Raw genomic sequence first — 17,756 nt, 5'->3', positions numbered from 1 at the left:
TTATTTGTAATAGCCAAAAACTGGATACAACCCAGATGTCCTTCAATGGGTGAATGGTTAACAAATTACAGTAACTCATATTGTGGAATACTATTCAATAGTAAAAAAGAATGAATTATTGATGCACACAACAACTTGGATGGATCTCATGGTTATTATACTGAGTGAAAAAGCCTATCTCAAAAAGTTACATACTGCTTATTCCATTCATATAACATTCTCAAAATGAAAAAATTATAGAGATTTTTAAATAGTAATTTTAAACACTAATCTGTTTTTTTAAAACAGATTAGTGGTTGCAAGTGTTTAGGTGATGATAGGGGTGGAGGATGGTGGGTATGACTATAAAGGGGTAGCATGAGAGATAATTTGAATGGTGGAATAGTATCTTGACTGTAGTGGTGGTTACATGAACCTACACGTGTGATAAAATGGCATAGCACTATTTATATACATTGTACTAATGTTATTTTCCTAGTTTAGATATTGTACTATAGTTACGTAAAATGTCCCCTTTCGGGAGAAACTGGGTGAGAGGTATGTGCAACCTCTCTGTGCTATCTCTGCAATTTCCTGTGAATCTATTTTATTTCAAAATAAAAATTTGGAAAGTGTAAACCAACTCAAAATTTTCATATTTATTACATGTGGGAATGATAATGTTTTGGATATATTGGGTCAAATAAAGTATATTATAAATTTTTTTAAATGAAGATCTCATATGGAATGCTTTCTATTGTATACTCTCAAGTTAAAAAGGCAGAGAGCAGAAGTGTATCTATACTATGCTACCCTTATCTAAGGAAGAAGGGGATGTAAGGAAATAGAAATGGATCTGCTTATTGTGACAAAGATATACAGGACAGGTAATCCAGAACCTAATGAATTGGTTACCTATATGTGTTTGGCAGGTATGGATTGGTAAGGATGGGATAATGACAATGGTGTAGCAGGGATGAGAGAGGAGCAACTCTTTGAATATACTTTTATTTTTGGCATAGGTCTGACTTATAGAATCATAGTATTGTTTCATGTTCTCAAAACTAAATAAATATATAAGTAAAATCAACCTGACAGAAGAACCCAAAGTGAAATACAAAGAGTAACAAATGAACCTAATTGTATTACAAATGAGGAACATAGCCATATAGAAGAGGATAGGAAGAAAAGAACTAACAAAAGTAATTTTGGAAAACAGTATTTCTACTGTATATTTTAGGACTAAAGTTGAAAAAGAACTTTATACAAACACTACTCTCTTTGGTAAATGTATTGCTTACAGGGGTATGGGTTAGCAACTCTGAAATTAATATACTTATATTGTAGGATTAAATAAATAATTAAATATATTTTGAATAATGAAAACTAGATTTCTTGCTATTGAAGAAGAACTTTACAAATAAGCAAAGGAGGAAGGCTAAAATGATCACTGTGGTATTAGATTGGAATGGAAACAGTAATATTTTTAAAACTCATATTTTAAAAATATACAGATAGATACAGAAGTAAATATAGATGTGTTTGTGTATCCATAGAATACCTAGAAGCAGTGCCACTCTAGTAACAATGAGCACACTTAGCACCCAGGCCTTGGTTTCTGAATACAGTTCTCCTATAAAATAACCAGTGCTTCTTGGAGAAATAGCTGGTTCCAGGGCTGGGACAGGGAAAATACAAAGTGAAACTGGAATATCTTATGGTGCCAAAAAGTAAGGAAGGGCTAAAAAAATTATAAGAATGTGATGAAAGAACGTGGGAGCCAACATGAAAGTGATCCCAGTGGTCAAAATGGGAACATTTGAGCAACAAATTAAATAATGACATTACTGGATTATAACCCATAGAATAAAATAAATATCTATGATTCCAGACTGATGTACACCAACAAATGCACACACACAATGGAGAAGGAATAGCTCTTTCTTACAGTAGGATTTTAATTAACAAATGTAAAAGAAATGAGCAAAATAGAAAATTACTACAGTAATTTGCAGGCAGGAATCATTGATAAATACTAAAATTAGTGGGTGAAAAAATGGCGAAAATCAGGATGTCTGCATGGCCTCAAATATCTTACAACAAGATATTTATTAATGATAAGGGGAAAATAATATCTTTACGGTGGAAAAGCCTGGCATCACCAGTAATAAGATATAGCAACATCTTGTATCACTAGTATGATGCACTGAGAGGGGTACAGCATCACTTCTTCCTAAAAATGTTTAACCTAAATATAATCATGAGAAGACATAAGAAAAACCCAAGCTGACTGAATCCTACAAAATAACTGACAAGTTGTATGTACTTTTGCCTTGTAGTTTAACATGTTTACAGGTTTGGGAGATTAGGACATGGACATCTTCAGGGTCATTATTCTGTCTACCACAGTTCACTCTCTGACCCCAAAAGATTTACATCTATCCCACATGCAAAGTACATCCATCCTATTTCAAGCTCCCCCAAAGTCTCAACCGATTATAGCATCAATTCACATCCAAAATCTCATCTAATTATCATCTGCTCAGAAGTCCCAAATCTCATCATCTAAATCAGCTAAGTTAGGTATGGATGAGTCTCTTGCTATAATTCATTGTAGGGTAAAATTCCTTACTACCTATTCACCTGTGAATCTAGAAAACAATCCTTTGGGCTTGCAGCTCCACCTTCTGAGTCATCCTTCCTTTTTTGTGAAAAGTAGCATGTGTTTGAAGTTGAGTAGTTTTATCAGCCTGTATTCTGCTTGTAGAATTGTGGGAGTCTGACAGCCTGCTTTTATTTCCTCTTCTCTCTGTTCCTTTTAGGCCAAGCTGTCAGTGTTTATATTGGTATAACATCCTCAAAATTTTGTGGGTCTCCCAGGTATATCACTAAGATTCATTCCATTAGGCAAGAGGATCCTCCACAAGTCATTCCTAAATAATTGCCTTAACCATCCCCTCTCTAATTCTGGCTTCTACTGAGACAGCTAAGGGGATCCATAAGTCACATACCTAACCTCTTTAAAGATCCTCCTGTATAACTGAATACTGTGATCTCCTGATCGTTATGAACCACTGGCAAAAGGCTGTCCAGCCACACCCTTGGATTTCTCTTCAGAGCATGCCTTCCTGACAGTGAATCTCCTAATTTTAGCAATTTTTGCAACCTGCATAGGCTGAGAATTTCCTAAATTATATAGTACTAGAAATCCTAGTTCCTTTTTGCTTAACAGTTCTTTCAACAATTTCTCTCTTTCCTCTCACATTTCATTATAGGCACCAAGAAGAAACAAATCAATACCTTTACTACTTTGCTTGGAAATCTCAGCTAAATAACCAAGTTAATTGCTTACAAGTTCTGCTTCCCACCTAACTGGATAACACAATTCAGATACACTTTCTGCCACTATATAACAAGGATCCCCTTTTCTCCAGTTTCTAATAACATGTTCATTATTTCCTTCTGAGTATTCATCAGCAGCACCTTTAACATCCATATTTCTACCAACAGTCTGTTATAATGATTTAAGTGTTCCCTAAGGCACTATACGTTTTCTCTGCTGTGCTCCTCACTTCCTTCTGAGCCCTCACTAGCGGAATTGTTAATACGCACATTTTTACTAACAGTTTGTTCAAAGCAGTCAAGGCTGTATCTATCACGTTCCTCTAAATTCTTCCAGCATCTTCTCACAGCCCATTACAAAGCAACTTCCACAATTGTTTTTAAGTTTTGACTTCCATAATTTTTAAGTATTTCTTACAGCAGCACACTACTTCCAGGCATCACAACTTATATTAATTTCCTATTGTTGTTGTAACAAATTAGAACAAACTCTGTGGCTTAAAACAAATGAATTATCTTAATAGTTCTGGAGGTCAGAAGTATAAAATTTGTTGGTGGTGCTGCATCTCTCTTTCCTAGTCCTTTCCATCTTCTAGAAGCCTCCTGCATTCCTTGGTTTGTGGACCCTTCCTCCATATTAAAAGCATATAATCTGCCCCACTTATTCTTTGTTTTATATTTTTTTACATCTTTATTAGAGTATAATTGCTTTACAATGGTGTGTTAGTTTCTGCTTTATAACAAAGTGAATCAGTTATACATAAACATATGTTCCCATATCTCTTCCCTCTTGCATCTCCCTCCCTCCCACTCTCCCTATCCTACCCCTCCAGGTGGTCACAAAGCACCCAGCTGATATCTCTGTGCTATGCGGCTGCTTCCCACTAGCTATCTACCTTACGTTTGGTAGTGTATATATGTCCATGCCTCTCTCTTGCTTTGTCACAGCTTACCCTTCCCCCTCCCCATATCCTCAAGTACATTCTCTAGTAGGTCTGTGTCTTTATTCCTGTCTTACCCCTAGGTTCTTCATGACATTTTTTTTCTTAAATTCCATATATATGTGTTAGCATACGGTATTTGTCTTTCTCTTTCTGACTTACTTCACTCTGAATGACAGACTCTAGGTCTATCCACCTCATTACAAATAGCTCAATTTCGTTTCTTTTTATGGCTGAGCAATATTCCATTGTATATATGTGCCACATATTCTTTATCCATTCATCCAATGATGGACACTTAGGTGGTTTCCATCTCTTGGCTATTGTAAATAGAGCTGCAATGAACATTTTGGTACATGACTCTTTTTGAATTATGGTTTTCTCAGGGTATATGCCCAGTAGTGGGATTGCTGGGTCATATGGTAGTTCTATTTGTAGTTTTTTAAGGAACCTCCATACTGTTCTCCATAGTGGCTGTACCAATTCACATTCCTACCAGCAGTGCAAGAGTGTTCCCTTTTCTCCAAACCCTCTCCAGCATTTATTGTTTCTAGATTTTTAATGATGGCCATTCTAACTGGTGTGATAGGATATCTCATTGTAGTTTTGATTTGCATTTCTCTAATGATTAATGATGTTGAGCATTCTTTCATGTGTTTGTTGGCAATGTGTATATCTTCTTTGGAGAAATGTCTATTTAGGTCTTCTGCCCATTTTTGGATTGGGTTGTTTGTTTTTTGTTACTGAGCTGCATGAGCTGCTTATAAATTTTGGAGATTAATCCTTTGTCAGTTGCTTCACTTGCAAATATTTTCCGCCATTCTGAGGGTTGTCTTTTGGTGTTGTTTATGGTTTCCTTTGCTGTGCAAAAGCTTTTAAGTTTCATTAGGTCCCATTTGTTTATTTTTGTTTTAATTTCCATTTCTCTAGGAGGTGGGTCAAAAAGGATCTTGCTGTGATTTATGTCAGGGAGTGTTCTACCTATGTTTTCCTCTAAGTTTGATAGTTTCTGGCCTTACATTTAGGTCTTTTTTTTTTTTCTGAGCAAGAATCTGTTAACAGTTTTATTATTTTTGTGTTAAATAACATGGGACAGGGTTGGAAGGATGAAAAACTCAGTCAGCTGCCTCACAAGGGATAAGAAAAATTCTGCCATGGTATTAGCAAAGGTAAAGGAGAAAATTTACACTGTAAGAGGCACCATTTCCCCACAGAATACCTCTTGGTATTTCCTGAATGAGTGGGATTAGCAATCTAAATAAATCATATTTCAAGAGGTAACAGCAACAGATAAAATTTAAGGGGATCATTAAAATAACATTTACAAGACTGAACAATTCTTGAACTCTTATTAAAACAACAATGAAAGAACAATTCTTTATTTATGAATTTCATTAAGGACTGAATGTGCAATGACACCTGCTAGGTATGGTCTGGTGATGTTCACGCTGTCCGGGAGCCCTACACTCTGCTCTTACTGGGTTTCTAACCATGAGACTGTTGCAGGCGAGGCCTATATGATGCTGTACACACAAAGAATGGTCACCGTGGGCCACACCACCAGTGAGATGATAGGTTAACAAATCTTTTTCTGGTCAAGAGAAAAAAAAAGAAATAGCACTCTGCATGCTTCACTGTACAAGATGAATTTCCCTAGAAAGAATCCAATGAAAATGGCTGCAATTACAACAAGAAGTGAAGGAAGAGGACTGGTGACATTATCTCTGAAGGATGCAGCTGAGGTGTATCCAGGTTTATCCAAATGTGCTACCATTCTGAGCCTTAAGCCTTCATCTCTCAGGTGTCAGTTTTCTTCCGATAGCTTCATCATCTCTCCCTGGAGCCTCTTTCACTCTTCCATGACCTTCCTCGTCTCAGTATCATTGAGGGAAGCACTGTGTGGCTTTGGCATGGGCCCGTCCTGCTTTGCAGCGTTCAGGGGAACGGCTTTGCTGGGTTCACTGTCATCCAATTTATCATTTTCATTAGGCATTTCAAATACACATCTCAGTTTAGAATCCATCAATTCATCGGGTTTTGCCTCTTTCCACACGGCTTCCATATCTGAAAAGTTTGGTGGAGCAAAGATGGTCTGTATCATAAACTTGTGTTTACTCTTCTCATTGGGGTCATAGTCAAAAGGCTGCAGCATTACTTTAAACTTGACGTCTGTGGGCGGGTCGAGGACCAGGATCTGCTCGTGCTTCGCCACGGCCCCGGAGACGGACGCCATCAGAGACAGTGCAGAGTGGGGGCGTGCCCGCGGCAGGTCGCTGGCTGCGGGCGGGAGGCGGTGGTGGCGGCGGCTGTGGCGCGGCTCACCCCGACTTGACGTGGGGCCAGCGCTCGGCTCCTGAACCCGATGCCCGCCGCTCTGTTGCCTGCTCGCTGGACCACGTGCCCGTCCGCAGCTCTGGGTCTCACAACTGGCTCAACCCCACACCCACATTTAGGTCTTTAAGCCATTTTGAGCTTATTTATGTGTATGGCGTTAGGGAGTGATTGATTCTCATACTTTTACATGTACCTGTCCAGTTTTCCCAGCACCAGTTATTGAAGAGGCTGGCCTTTCTCCACTGTATATTCCTGCCTCCTTTATCAAAGATAAGGTGACCGTATGTGCGTGGGTTTATCTCTGGGCTTTCTATCCTGTTCCATTGATCTACATTTCTGTTTTTGTGCCAGTACCATATTGTCTTGATTACTGTAGCTTTGTAGTATAGTCTAAGGTCAGGGAGCCTGTTTCCTCCAGCTCCGTTTTTTGTTCCCAAGATTGCTTTGGCTATTCGGGGTCTTTTGTGTTTCCATACAAATTCTGAAATTTTTTGTTCTAGTTCTATGAAAAATGCCAGTGGTAGTATGATACAGATTGCATTGAATCTGTAGATTGCTTTGGGTAGTAGAGTCATTTTCACAATGTTGATTCTTCCAATCCAGGTACGTGGTATATCTCTCCATCTATTTGTATCATCTTTAATTTCTTTCATCACTGTCTTATAATTTTCTGCATACAGGACTTTTGTCTCCTTAGGTAGGTTTATTCCTAGATATTTTATTCTTTTTGTTGCAATGGTAAATGGGAGTGTTTTCTTGGTTTCACTTTCAGATTTTTCATCATTAGTGTATAGGAATGCCAGAGATTTCTGTGCATTAATTTTGTATCCTGCTACTTTACCAAATTCATTGATTAGCTCTATTAGTTTTCTGGTAGCATCTTTAGGATTCTCTATGTATGGTATCATGTCATCTGCAAACAGTGACAGCTTTACTTCTTCTTTTCCAATTTGGATTCCTTTTATTTCCTTTTCTTCTCTGATTGCTGTAGCTAAAACTTCCAAAACTATGTTGAATCAGAGTGGTGAGAGTGGGCAACTTTGTCTTGTTCCTGATGTTAATGGAAATGCTTTCAGTTTTTCACCATTGAGGATGATGTTGGCTGTGGGTTTGTCATATATGGCCTTTATTATGTTGAGGAAAGTTCCCTCTATGCCTACTTTCTGCAGAGTTTTTATCATAAATGGGTGTTGAATTTTGTCAAAAACTTTCTCTGCATCTATTCAGATGATCATATGGTTTTTCTCCTTCAATTTGTTAATATGGTGTATCACGTTGATTGATTTGCGTATATTGAAGAATCCTTGCATTCCTGGAATAAACCCCACTTGATCATGGTGTATGATCCTTTTAATGTGCTGTTGGATTCTGTTTGCTTGTATTTTGTTCAGGACATTTGCATCTATGTTCATCAGTGATATTGACCTGTAGTTTTCTTTCTTTGTGACATCCTTGCCTGGTTTTGGTATCGAGGTGATGGTGGCCTTGTAGAATGAGTTTGGGAGTGTTCCTCCCTCTGCTATATTTTGGAAGATTTTGAGAAGGATTGGTGTTAGCTCTTTTCTAAATGTTTGATAGAATTCGCCTGTGAAGCCATCTGTTCCTGGGCTGTTGTTTGTTGGAAGATTTTTAATCACAGTTTCAATTTCAGTGCCTGTGATTGGTCTGTTCATATTTTCTATTTCTTCCTGATTCAGTCTTGGCAGGTTTTGCATTTCTAAGAGTTGTCCGTTTATTCAGGTTGTCCATTTTATTGGCATAAAGTTGTTTGTAGTAATCTCTCATGTTCTTTTGTATTTCTGCAGTGTCAGTTGTCACTTTTCCTTTTTCATTTCTAATTCTATTGACTTGAGTCTTCTCCCTTTTTTCTTGATGAGTTTGGCTAATTGTTTATCTATTTTGTTTATCTTCTCAAAGAACCAACTTTTGGTTTTATTAATCTTTGCTATCATTTCCTTCATTTCTTTTTTATTTATTTCTGATCTGATATTTATGATTTCTTTCCTTCTGCTAACTTTAGAGTTTTTTTTTTCTTCTTTCTCTAATTGATTTAGATGAAAGGTTAGGTTGTTTATTCAAGATGTTTCCTGTTTCTTAAGGTAGAATTGTATTGCTGTAAACTTCCCTCTTAGAACTGCTTTTGCTGCATCCCATAGGTTTTGAGTCGTCCTGTCTCGATTGTCATTTCTTTCTAGGTATATTTCATTTCCTCTTTGATTTCTTCAGTGATCACTTGGTTATTAAGTAGTGTACTGTTTAGCCTCCATGTGTTTGTATTTTTTACAGATCTTTTCCTGTAATTGATATCTAGTCTCATAACATTGTGGTCGGAAAAGATACTTGATACCATTTCAGTTTTCTTAAATATACCAAGGCTTGATTTGTGACCGAAGATATGATCTGTCCTGGAGAATGTTCCATGAGCACTTGAGAAAAATGTGTATTCTGTTCTTTATGAGTGGAATGCCTATAAATATCAATTATGTCCATCTTGTTTAATGTATCATTTAAAGCTTGTGTTTCCCTATTTATTTTCATTTTGGATGATCTTTCCATTGGTGAAAGGGGGGTGTTAAAGTCCCATACTATGAATGTGTTATGGTCGATTTCCCTTTTTATTGCTGTTAGTATTTGCCTTATGTATTGAGGTGCTCCTATGTTGGGTGCATAAATATTTACAATTGTTATATTTTCTTCTTGGATCGATCCTTTGATCATTGTGTTGTGTCCTTCTTTGTCTCTTCTAATAGTCTCTATTTTAACATCTATTTTGTCTGATATGAGAGTTGCTACTCTAGCTTCCTTTTGGTTTCCTTTTGCATGGAATATCTTTTTCCATTCCCTTACTTTCAGTCTGTATGTGTCTCTACGTTTGAAGTGGGTCTCTTGTTGACAGCATATATATGGGTCTTGTTTTTGTATCCATTCAGCCAATCTGTGTCTTTTGGTGGGAGCCTTTAGTCAATTTACGTTTAAGGTAATTATCGATATATATGTTCCTTTTCCCATTTTCTTAATTGTTTTGTGTTCATTACTGTAGATCTTTTCCTTCTCTTGTGTTTCTTGCCTAGAGAAGTTCCTTTAGCATTTGTTGTAGAGCTGCTTTCATGGTGCTGAACTCTGTCAGCTTTTGCTTGTCTGTAAAGGTTTTAATTTCTCCATCAAATCTGAATGAGATCCTTGCTGTGTAGACTAGTCTTGGTTGCAGGTTTTTCTCCTTCATCACTTTAAATATGTCCTCACTGTCCCTTCTGGCTTGCAGTGTTTCTGCTGAAAGATCAGCTGTTAACCTCATTGGGATTCCCTTGTGTGTTATTTGTTGTTTTTCTCTTGCTGCTTTTAATATGTTTTCTTTATATTTAATTTTTGACAGTTTGATTAATATGTGTCTTCACGTATTTCTTCTTTTTTTTTTTTTGTATGGGACTCTCTGTGCTTCCTGGACTTGATTAACGATTTCCTTTCCCATATTAGGGAAGTTTTCAACTATAATCTCTTCAAATATTTTCTCAGTCCCTTTCTTTTTCTCTTCTTCTTCTGGAACCCCTATAATTCGAATGTTGGTGCGTTTAATGTTGTCCCAGAGGTCTCTGAGACTGTCCTCAGTTCTTTTCATTCTTTTTTCTTTATTCTGCTCTGCAGTAGTTATTTCCACTATTTTATCTTCCAGGTCACTTATCCGTTCTTCTGCCTCATTTATTCTGCTATTGATCCCATCTAGAGTATTTTTCATTTCATTTATTGTGTTGTTCATCATTGTCTGTTTCATCTTTATTTCTTCTAGGTCCTTGTTAACTGCTTCTTGCATTTTGTCCATTCTATTTCCAAGATTTTGGATCATCTTTACTATCATTATTCTGAACTCTTTTTCAGGTAGACTGCCTATTTCCTCTTCATTTGTTAGGTCTGGTGGGTTTTTATCTTGCTCCTTCATCTGCTGTGTGTTTTTCTGTCTTCTCATTTTGCTTATCTTACTGTGATTGGGTTCACCTTTTTGCAGGCTGCAAGTTCGTAGCTCCCGTTGTTTTTGATGTCTGTCTCCAGTGGCTAAGGTTGGTTCAGTGGGTTGTGTAGGCTTCCTGGTGGAGGGGACTAGTGGCTGTGTTGTGGTGTATGAGGCTAGATCTTGTCTCTCTAGTGGGCAGGTCCACGTCTGGTGGTGTGTTTTGGGGTGTCTGTGGACTTATTATGATTTTAGGCAGCCTCTCTGCTAGTGGGTGGGGTTGTGTTCCTGTTTTGCTATATGGTTGGCATAGGTTGTCCAGCACTGTAGCTTGCTGGTCGTTGAGTGAAGCTGGGTGCTGGTGTTGAGATGGAGATCTCTGGGAGATTTTCGCCGTTTGATATTATGTGGGGCTGGGAGGTCTCTTCTTGACGAGTGTTCTGAAGTTGGCTCTCCCACCTCAGAGGCAGAGTCCTGACTCCTGGCTGGAGCAGCAAGAGCCTTTCATCCACTCGGCTCAGAATAAAAGGGAGAGAAAGTAGAGAGAATTAGTAGAAGTAGGAGGAAATAGGAAAGAAAGAAAGAAAGCAAGAAAGAAAGGAGGGAAGGAAGGAAGGAGGGAAGGAAGAAAGAAAGAAAGAAGAAAAGAAAGGAAGAAGGCAAGAAGGAAAGAAAGGAGGGAGTCTCTGAGACTGTCCTCAGTTCTTTTCATTCTTTTTTCTTTACTCTGCTCTGCAGTAGTTATTTCCACTATTTTATCTTACAAGTCACTTATCCATTCTTCTGCCTCAGTTATTCTGCTATTGATTCCTCTTAGAGAATTTTTAATTTCATTTATTGTGCTGTTCATCATTGTTTGTTTGCTCTTTAGTTCTTCCAAGTCCTTGTTAAACGTTTCTTCTATTTTCTCCATTCTATTTCCAAGATTTTGGATTATCTTTACTGTAATTACTCTGAACTCTGTTTCAGGTAGACTGCCCATTTCCTATTCATTTGTTTGGTCTGGTGGGTTTTTACCTTGCTCCTTCATCTGCTGCATATTTCTGTGTCTTCTCATTTTGCTTAACTTACTGTGTTTGGGGTCTCCTTTTCACAGGCTGCAGGTTCGTAGTTCCCGTTGTTTTTGGTTTCTGCCCCCAAGAGTTGAGGTTGGTTCAGTAGCTTGTGGAGGCTTCCTGGTGGAGGGACTGGTGCCTGTGTTCTGGTGGGTGGAGCTGGATCTTGTCTTTCTGGTGGGCAGGGCTGCATCTGTTGTTGTGTTTTGGGGTGTCTTTGAATTTAGTATGATTTTAGGCAGCCTCTCTGCTAATGGTGGGATTGTGTTCCTGTCTTACTAGTTGTTTGTCATGGGGCATCCAGCACTGGAGCTTGCTGGCTGTTGGGTGAAGCTGCGTCTTAGCGTTGAGATGGAGATCTCTGGGACAGGTCTTGCCAACTGATATTACTTGGGGCCCGGAGGTCTCTGGTGGTCCAATGTCCTGAAATTGTCTCTCCCATCTCAGAGGCTCAGGCCTGACACCTGGGCAGAGCACCAAGACCCTGCCAGTCACATGGCTTTTCTGAGTTTGTACGGAATTTATAGTCTGTGACTCAAGATTTCAGTCAATGTTGTATTCGCTTCAAGTTATTTCTCATATACACATGGGTCCTTCTTCCAACTAAATTGTCATCATTTAAATTCTCTCTCTTTTCTCTTGTTCCATCTTTCAGAAGCATGTTTATCATCCATTCCCGTTCTGGTGTCAGCAGTCCCGGTCCCGCCCCTGCTCAGCCTCCGGGCCTGAGCCCAGTCCCCAGCACTGGGCCACGGGCCCCTGCGAACAGGCGCCACACAGTGACTCTCAGCGGGGGAGTGCGGGGGGGATGACGCATCGATGAGGATGGCGTTTGCTTGATAGGTGGTGCGAACTTGACTCCTTGTGAACGAGTCTGGGCACGTATTTCTTCTTGAATTTATCCTGTATGGGACTCTCTGTGCTTCCTGGACTTGATTAACTATTTCCATCTGGATATTAGGGAAGTTTTCAACTATAATCTCTTCAAATATTTCCTCAGTCCCTTTCTTTTCCTCTTCTTCTTCTGGAACCCCTATAATTCGAATGTTGGTGTGTTTAATGTTGTCCCAGAGGTCTCTGAGACTGTCCTCAATTCTTTTCATTCTTTTTTCTTTATTCTGCTCTACAGTAGTTATTTCCACTATTTTATCTTCCAGGTCACTTGTCCGTTCTTCTGCCTCAGTTATTCTGCTATTGATCCCATCTAGGGTATTTTTAATTTCACTTATTGTGTTGTTCATCATTGTTTGTTTCATCTGTAGTTCTTCTAGTTTCTTGTTAAATGTTTCTTGCATTTTGTCTATTCTATTTCCAAGATTTTGGATCAACTTCACTATCACTATTATGAATTGTTTTTCAGGTAGACTGCCTATTTCCTCTTGATTTGTTAGGTCTGGTGGGTTATTATCTTGCTCTTTCATCTGCTGTGTGTTTTTGTGTCTTCTCATTTTGCTTATCTTACTGTGTTTAGGGTCTCCTTTTTGCAGGCTGCAGTTTCATAGTTCCTGTAGTTTTTGGTGTCTGTCTCCAGTGGCGAAGTTTGCTTCAGTGGGTTGTGTAGGCTTCCTGGTGGAGGGGAATAGTTCCTGTGTCCTGGTGGGTCAGGCTTGATCCTGTCTTTCTGGTGGGCAAGTCCACGTCTGGTGGTGTGTTCTGGGGTGTCTGTGGACCTCTGATTTTCGGTAGCCTCTCTGCTAATGGGTGGGGTTGTGTTTCTGTCTTGCTAGTTGTTTGGCATAGGGTGTCCAGCACTGTAGCTTGCTGGTCATTGAGTGAAGCTGGGTGTTGGTGTTGAGACGGAGATCTCTGGGAGATTTTCACCGTTTGATATTATGTGGCGCTGCAAGGTGTTTTTTGGACCATCTTCCTGAAGTTGGCTCTCCCACATCAGAGGCAGAGCACTGACTCATGGCTGTAGCAGCAAGAGCCTTTCATCCACATGGCTCAGAATAAATGGGAGAAAAATTAGAAAGAAAGAATTAGTAGAAGAAGAAAGAAAGAAAGAAAGAAAGAAAGAAAGAAAGAAAGAAAGAAAGAAAGAAAGAAAGAAAGAAAGAAAGAAGAAGGAAGGAAGGAAGGAAGGAAGGAAGGAAGGAAGGAAAGAAAGAAAGAAGAAAGAAAGAAGAAAATAAAGAAAGGGTGGGAGGGAGGGAGGGAGGGAGGAAGGAAGGAGGGAAGGAAGGAAAGAAAGAAAGAAGATAAAGTAAAATAAAATAAAGTAAGATAAATTATAATAAAGTTATTAAAATGAAAAAATAATTATTATGAAAATAAATTTTAAAAAAACGGATGGATAGAACCCTAGGACAAATGGTGGAAGCAAAGCTATACAGACAAAATATTACACAGAAGCTTACCCATACACACTCACAAAAAGAAGAAAACAGGAAAAAAAATCATAAATCTTGGTCTCAAAGTCCACCTCCTCAATTTGGGATGATTTGTTGTCTAAAGGAAGGAAGGAAAGAAGGAAAGAAAGAAAGAAAAAGAAAGGAAGGCAGGAAGAAGATAAAGTAAAATAAAATAAAGTTATTAAAATAAAATAATTATTTTTAAAAAATTAAAAAAGAAAAGGATGGTTAGAACCCTAGGACAAATGGTAGAAGCAAAGCTATACAGACAAGATCTCACACAGAAGCATACACATACACATTCACAAAAAGAGGAAAAGGGGAAAAAATCATAAATCTTGCTCTCAAAGTCCACCTCCTCAATTTGGGATGATTTGTTGTCTATTCATGTATTCCACAGATGCAGGGTACATCATGTTGATTGTGGAGCTTTAATCTGCTGCTTCTGAGGCTGCTGTGAGAAATTTCCCTTTCTCTGTTCTCACAGCTCCCAGGGGCTCAGCTTTGGATTTGGCCCTGCCTCTGTGTGTAGGTCGTCGGAGGGCGTCTGTTCTTCGCTCAGACAGGATGGGGTTAAAGGAGCAGCTGCTTCGGGGACTTTGGCTCCCTCAGGCCCGGGGGGAGGGAGGGGCACAGAGTGCAGGGCAAGCCTGCGGCGGCACAGGCCGACATGACGTTGCACCAGCCTGAGGCGCACCGTGCTTTCTCCCGGGGAAGCTGTCTCTGGATCCCGGGACCCTGGCAGTGGCAGGCTGCACAGGATCCCCAGAAGGGGGTTGTGGATAGTGACCTGTGCTCGCACACAGGCTTCTTGGTGGCGGCAGCAGCAGCCTTAGTGTCTCATGCCCGTCTCTGTGGTCCGCGCTTTTAGCCACGACTCACGCTAGTCTCTGGAGCTCCTTTAAGCAGCACTCTTAATCCCCTCTCCTCACGCACCAGGAAACAAAGAGGGAAGAAAAAGTCCCTTGCCTCTTTGGCAGGTCCAGAATTTTCCCAGACTCCCTCCCGGCTAGCTGTGGCTCACTAGCCCCCTGCAGGCTGTGTTCACGCCGCCAACCCCAGTCCTCTCCCTGCGCTCCAACTGAAGCCCGAGCCTCATCTCCCAGCCCCGCCCACCCCGGTGGTTGAGCACACAAGCCTCTCAGGCTGGTGAGTGCCCGTCGCCACCGATCCTCAGTGCCGGAATATCTCTGCTTTGTCCTCTGCACCCCTGTTGCTCTGCTCTCCTCCACGGCTCTGAAGCTTCCCCACTCTGCCACCTGCAGTCTCTACCCGCAAAGGGGCTTCCTTGTGTGTGGAAACCTTTCCTCCACAGCTCCCTCCCACTGGTGCAGGTACCGTCCCTATCCTTTTGTCTCTGTTTATTCTTTTTTCTTTTGCCCTACCCAGGTACGTGGGGACTTTCTTGCCTTTTGAGAGGGGTGAGGTCTTCTGCCAGCGTTCAGTAGGTGTTCTGTAGGAGCTGTTCCACGTGTAGATGTATTTCTGGTGTATCTGTGGGGAGGAAGGTTATCTCTGTGTCTTATTCTTCCACCATCTTCCCCTCGTCTCTGCCCCCCTTATTCTTTTTTTTTGAGGTTTTTATTTTATTTTATTATTATTATTATTTTTAACATCTTTATTGGGGTATAATTGCTTTACAATGGTGTGTTAGTTTCTGCTTTATAACAGATTGAATCAGTTATACATATACATATATTCCCACATCTCTTCCCTCTTTGTCTCCCTCCCTCCCACCCTCCCTATCCCACCCCTCCAGACAGCCACAAAGAACCGAGCTGTTTTCCCTGTGCCATGCGGCTGCTTCCCACTGGCTATCTACCTTACGTTTGTTAGTATATATATGTCCATGTCTCTCTACCCCCCTTATTCTTATTCACACTATTACTCTCACTGTCTCACTCACTTACTCGCCTTTGCCTTTGTCATCACATTGTCTTTTCTCTCTGAACCTCCTGCCTCCCTCTTATAAGGACCCTTTTTATTATGTTGAGCATACCCAGATAATCCAGGATAATCTTCCAATCTCAAAATCCTTACCTTAATCATATCTTCAAAGTCTCTTTTTCCATTTAAAGTAAGATAATAACAGGTCTGGGGATTAGCACATGGACATCTTGAGTATCATCAGTCTGTGTACCACACCAGTACTCTTCGAAAGTCTTATAGTCATGAAAGATAGAGAGATTGAGGAACTATTGCACACTGGAAAAGACAAATGTAACATGACAATTTAATGACATATGGGATCCTGGATTATATACTAGACAAGAAAAGAAGGACATTGATGTGAAAACTGATAAAATTCAAATAAAACCTATGGATTAGTTAATATTATTGTGCTAATGTTAATTTCTTGGTTTTGATAATTGCACTCCGGTTATATAAGATGTTAACATTAAGGGAATTTGGATGAAGGTTATACAGAAAGTCGTATTATTTTTGCAATTTTTCTTTAAGTCTAAATCATTTAAAAATAAAACATTAAAAAAGTTTTATTGATGTATACTGGCACCATCAATATTTGGCATGTTTCCTCACATAGTCAATAAGTTCCATATTTCCAAATATTTTAATGTCATTCAGCTCATAAGTGAATAATTATATTTCACTTTTTTCAAATAAATATTTTAAATTATGAATGAGATTGAGTATCTTTTCATACATTTATTGGTTGTTGTATTAGTTTGCTAGGGCTGCAGTAACAAAATGCCATATATTAGATAGCTTAAACAGAAATCTAGTTTTTCAGAGTTCCAGATGCTGGAAGTCCAAAGTCAAAATACTGGAAAGGTTGGTTTCTCTTCAGGCCTCTCTCCTTGATTTATTTCTCACTATGTCCTCATGCAGACTTTCCCCTGTGTGTGTGCCTCCCTACTCTCTCTCCCTTATCTTATAAGGACACCAGTCATATTGGACTAGGGCTCCACCTTCGTGACCTCATTGAACCCTGATTACCTTTTAAAGGTAATTTGGAGCCCCTATCTCCAAATACAGTCACATTAAGGGTAAAGTCTTTAAAATATGAATTTTGAGAGGATACATTTCAGTCCTTAACAGCTGTCCATTTCAGTTGAGAGATGGGGTGGCACACTGTTTTTATTGGTTTGACATTTGAATGTATGCCTACCCCTCTGATGTACCCATTTAACCTTCAATCGCTGAAAAATCCACTTTAGGATAGTGGATACATCTGTGAGAGGAAAGGGAGTACAATTGGTGAACATTGTTGATCTTAAAGTGAGTGTTAGTTACACAGAATATTTTAATCATCTTATCTATATGGAATATTTCATAATATATCATTTAAAATATTTAATGGGAGGTGAGGAAATGAACATCAAGTAGTTTGGCTGTAAAGGAAAGAAAAATTGGAGACGATAGCTTTAGAGACATTGATTCAAGAGAGAATCGTTTTAGGGCTGGGAAACATGTTCATGTTCATAACCCAGGGACAGTGGAGCTCATATGGAGGAAGAGATTGAAGATCCAAGTGAGAGAGAAAATAGTTGATGGAGGAAGGTCCCTGAGGAGCTTTGAGCAGATGGCCTTCAGATTATTTTATGACCTTTTATGGAAAGAGGAAAATAAGAATAGATGCATATAAGATTGCAATCTGTGGGCATGAGAGAGCAATGTCTGTGAAAATTGAGGAGGATAATGATTGCTGCACTCCATTATCTCAAATACAATGTAAGTTTATCTTATCTGATGAGAATAAAGGAAAATGGGTGTAAAGCTGGAAGCTTGAGGAGAGTAAGAGAAGGTTTAGAACAGTCTATGAAGGGAATGGAGAGGGAGGTGACCAAGG

General features: G+C 39.4%; 1 protein-coding gene and 1 pseudogene across 1 annotated transcript in view; one reads left to right on the top strand and one right to left on the bottom strand.

Moving 5' to 3' along the window:
• The window catches only part of LOC103085003 (oligophrenin-1-like), a 141,422-nt gene that overhangs the window by 59,012 nt on the left and 64,654 nt on the right, over positions 1-17,756 (top strand). The gene's annotated exons all lie outside the window — the stretch shown is intronic.
• The window catches only part of LOC103084724 (vesicle-associated membrane protein-associated protein A pseudogene), a 30,227-nt pseudogene continuing 18,309 nt past the window's right edge, over positions 5,839-17,756 (bottom strand).

Source organism: Lipotes vexillifer, unplaced genomic scaffold (assembly GCF_000442215.2).
Source record: "Lipotes vexillifer unplaced genomic scaffold, Lipotes_vexillifer_v1.1 scaffold348, whole genome shotgun sequence".
NCBI lineage: Eukaryota > Metazoa > Chordata > Mammalia > Artiodactyla > Lipotidae > Lipotes > Lipotes vexillifer.
The sequence above is the reverse complement of the archived record's forward strand: the minus strand, read 5'-3'. Positions and strand labels throughout refer to the sequence as shown.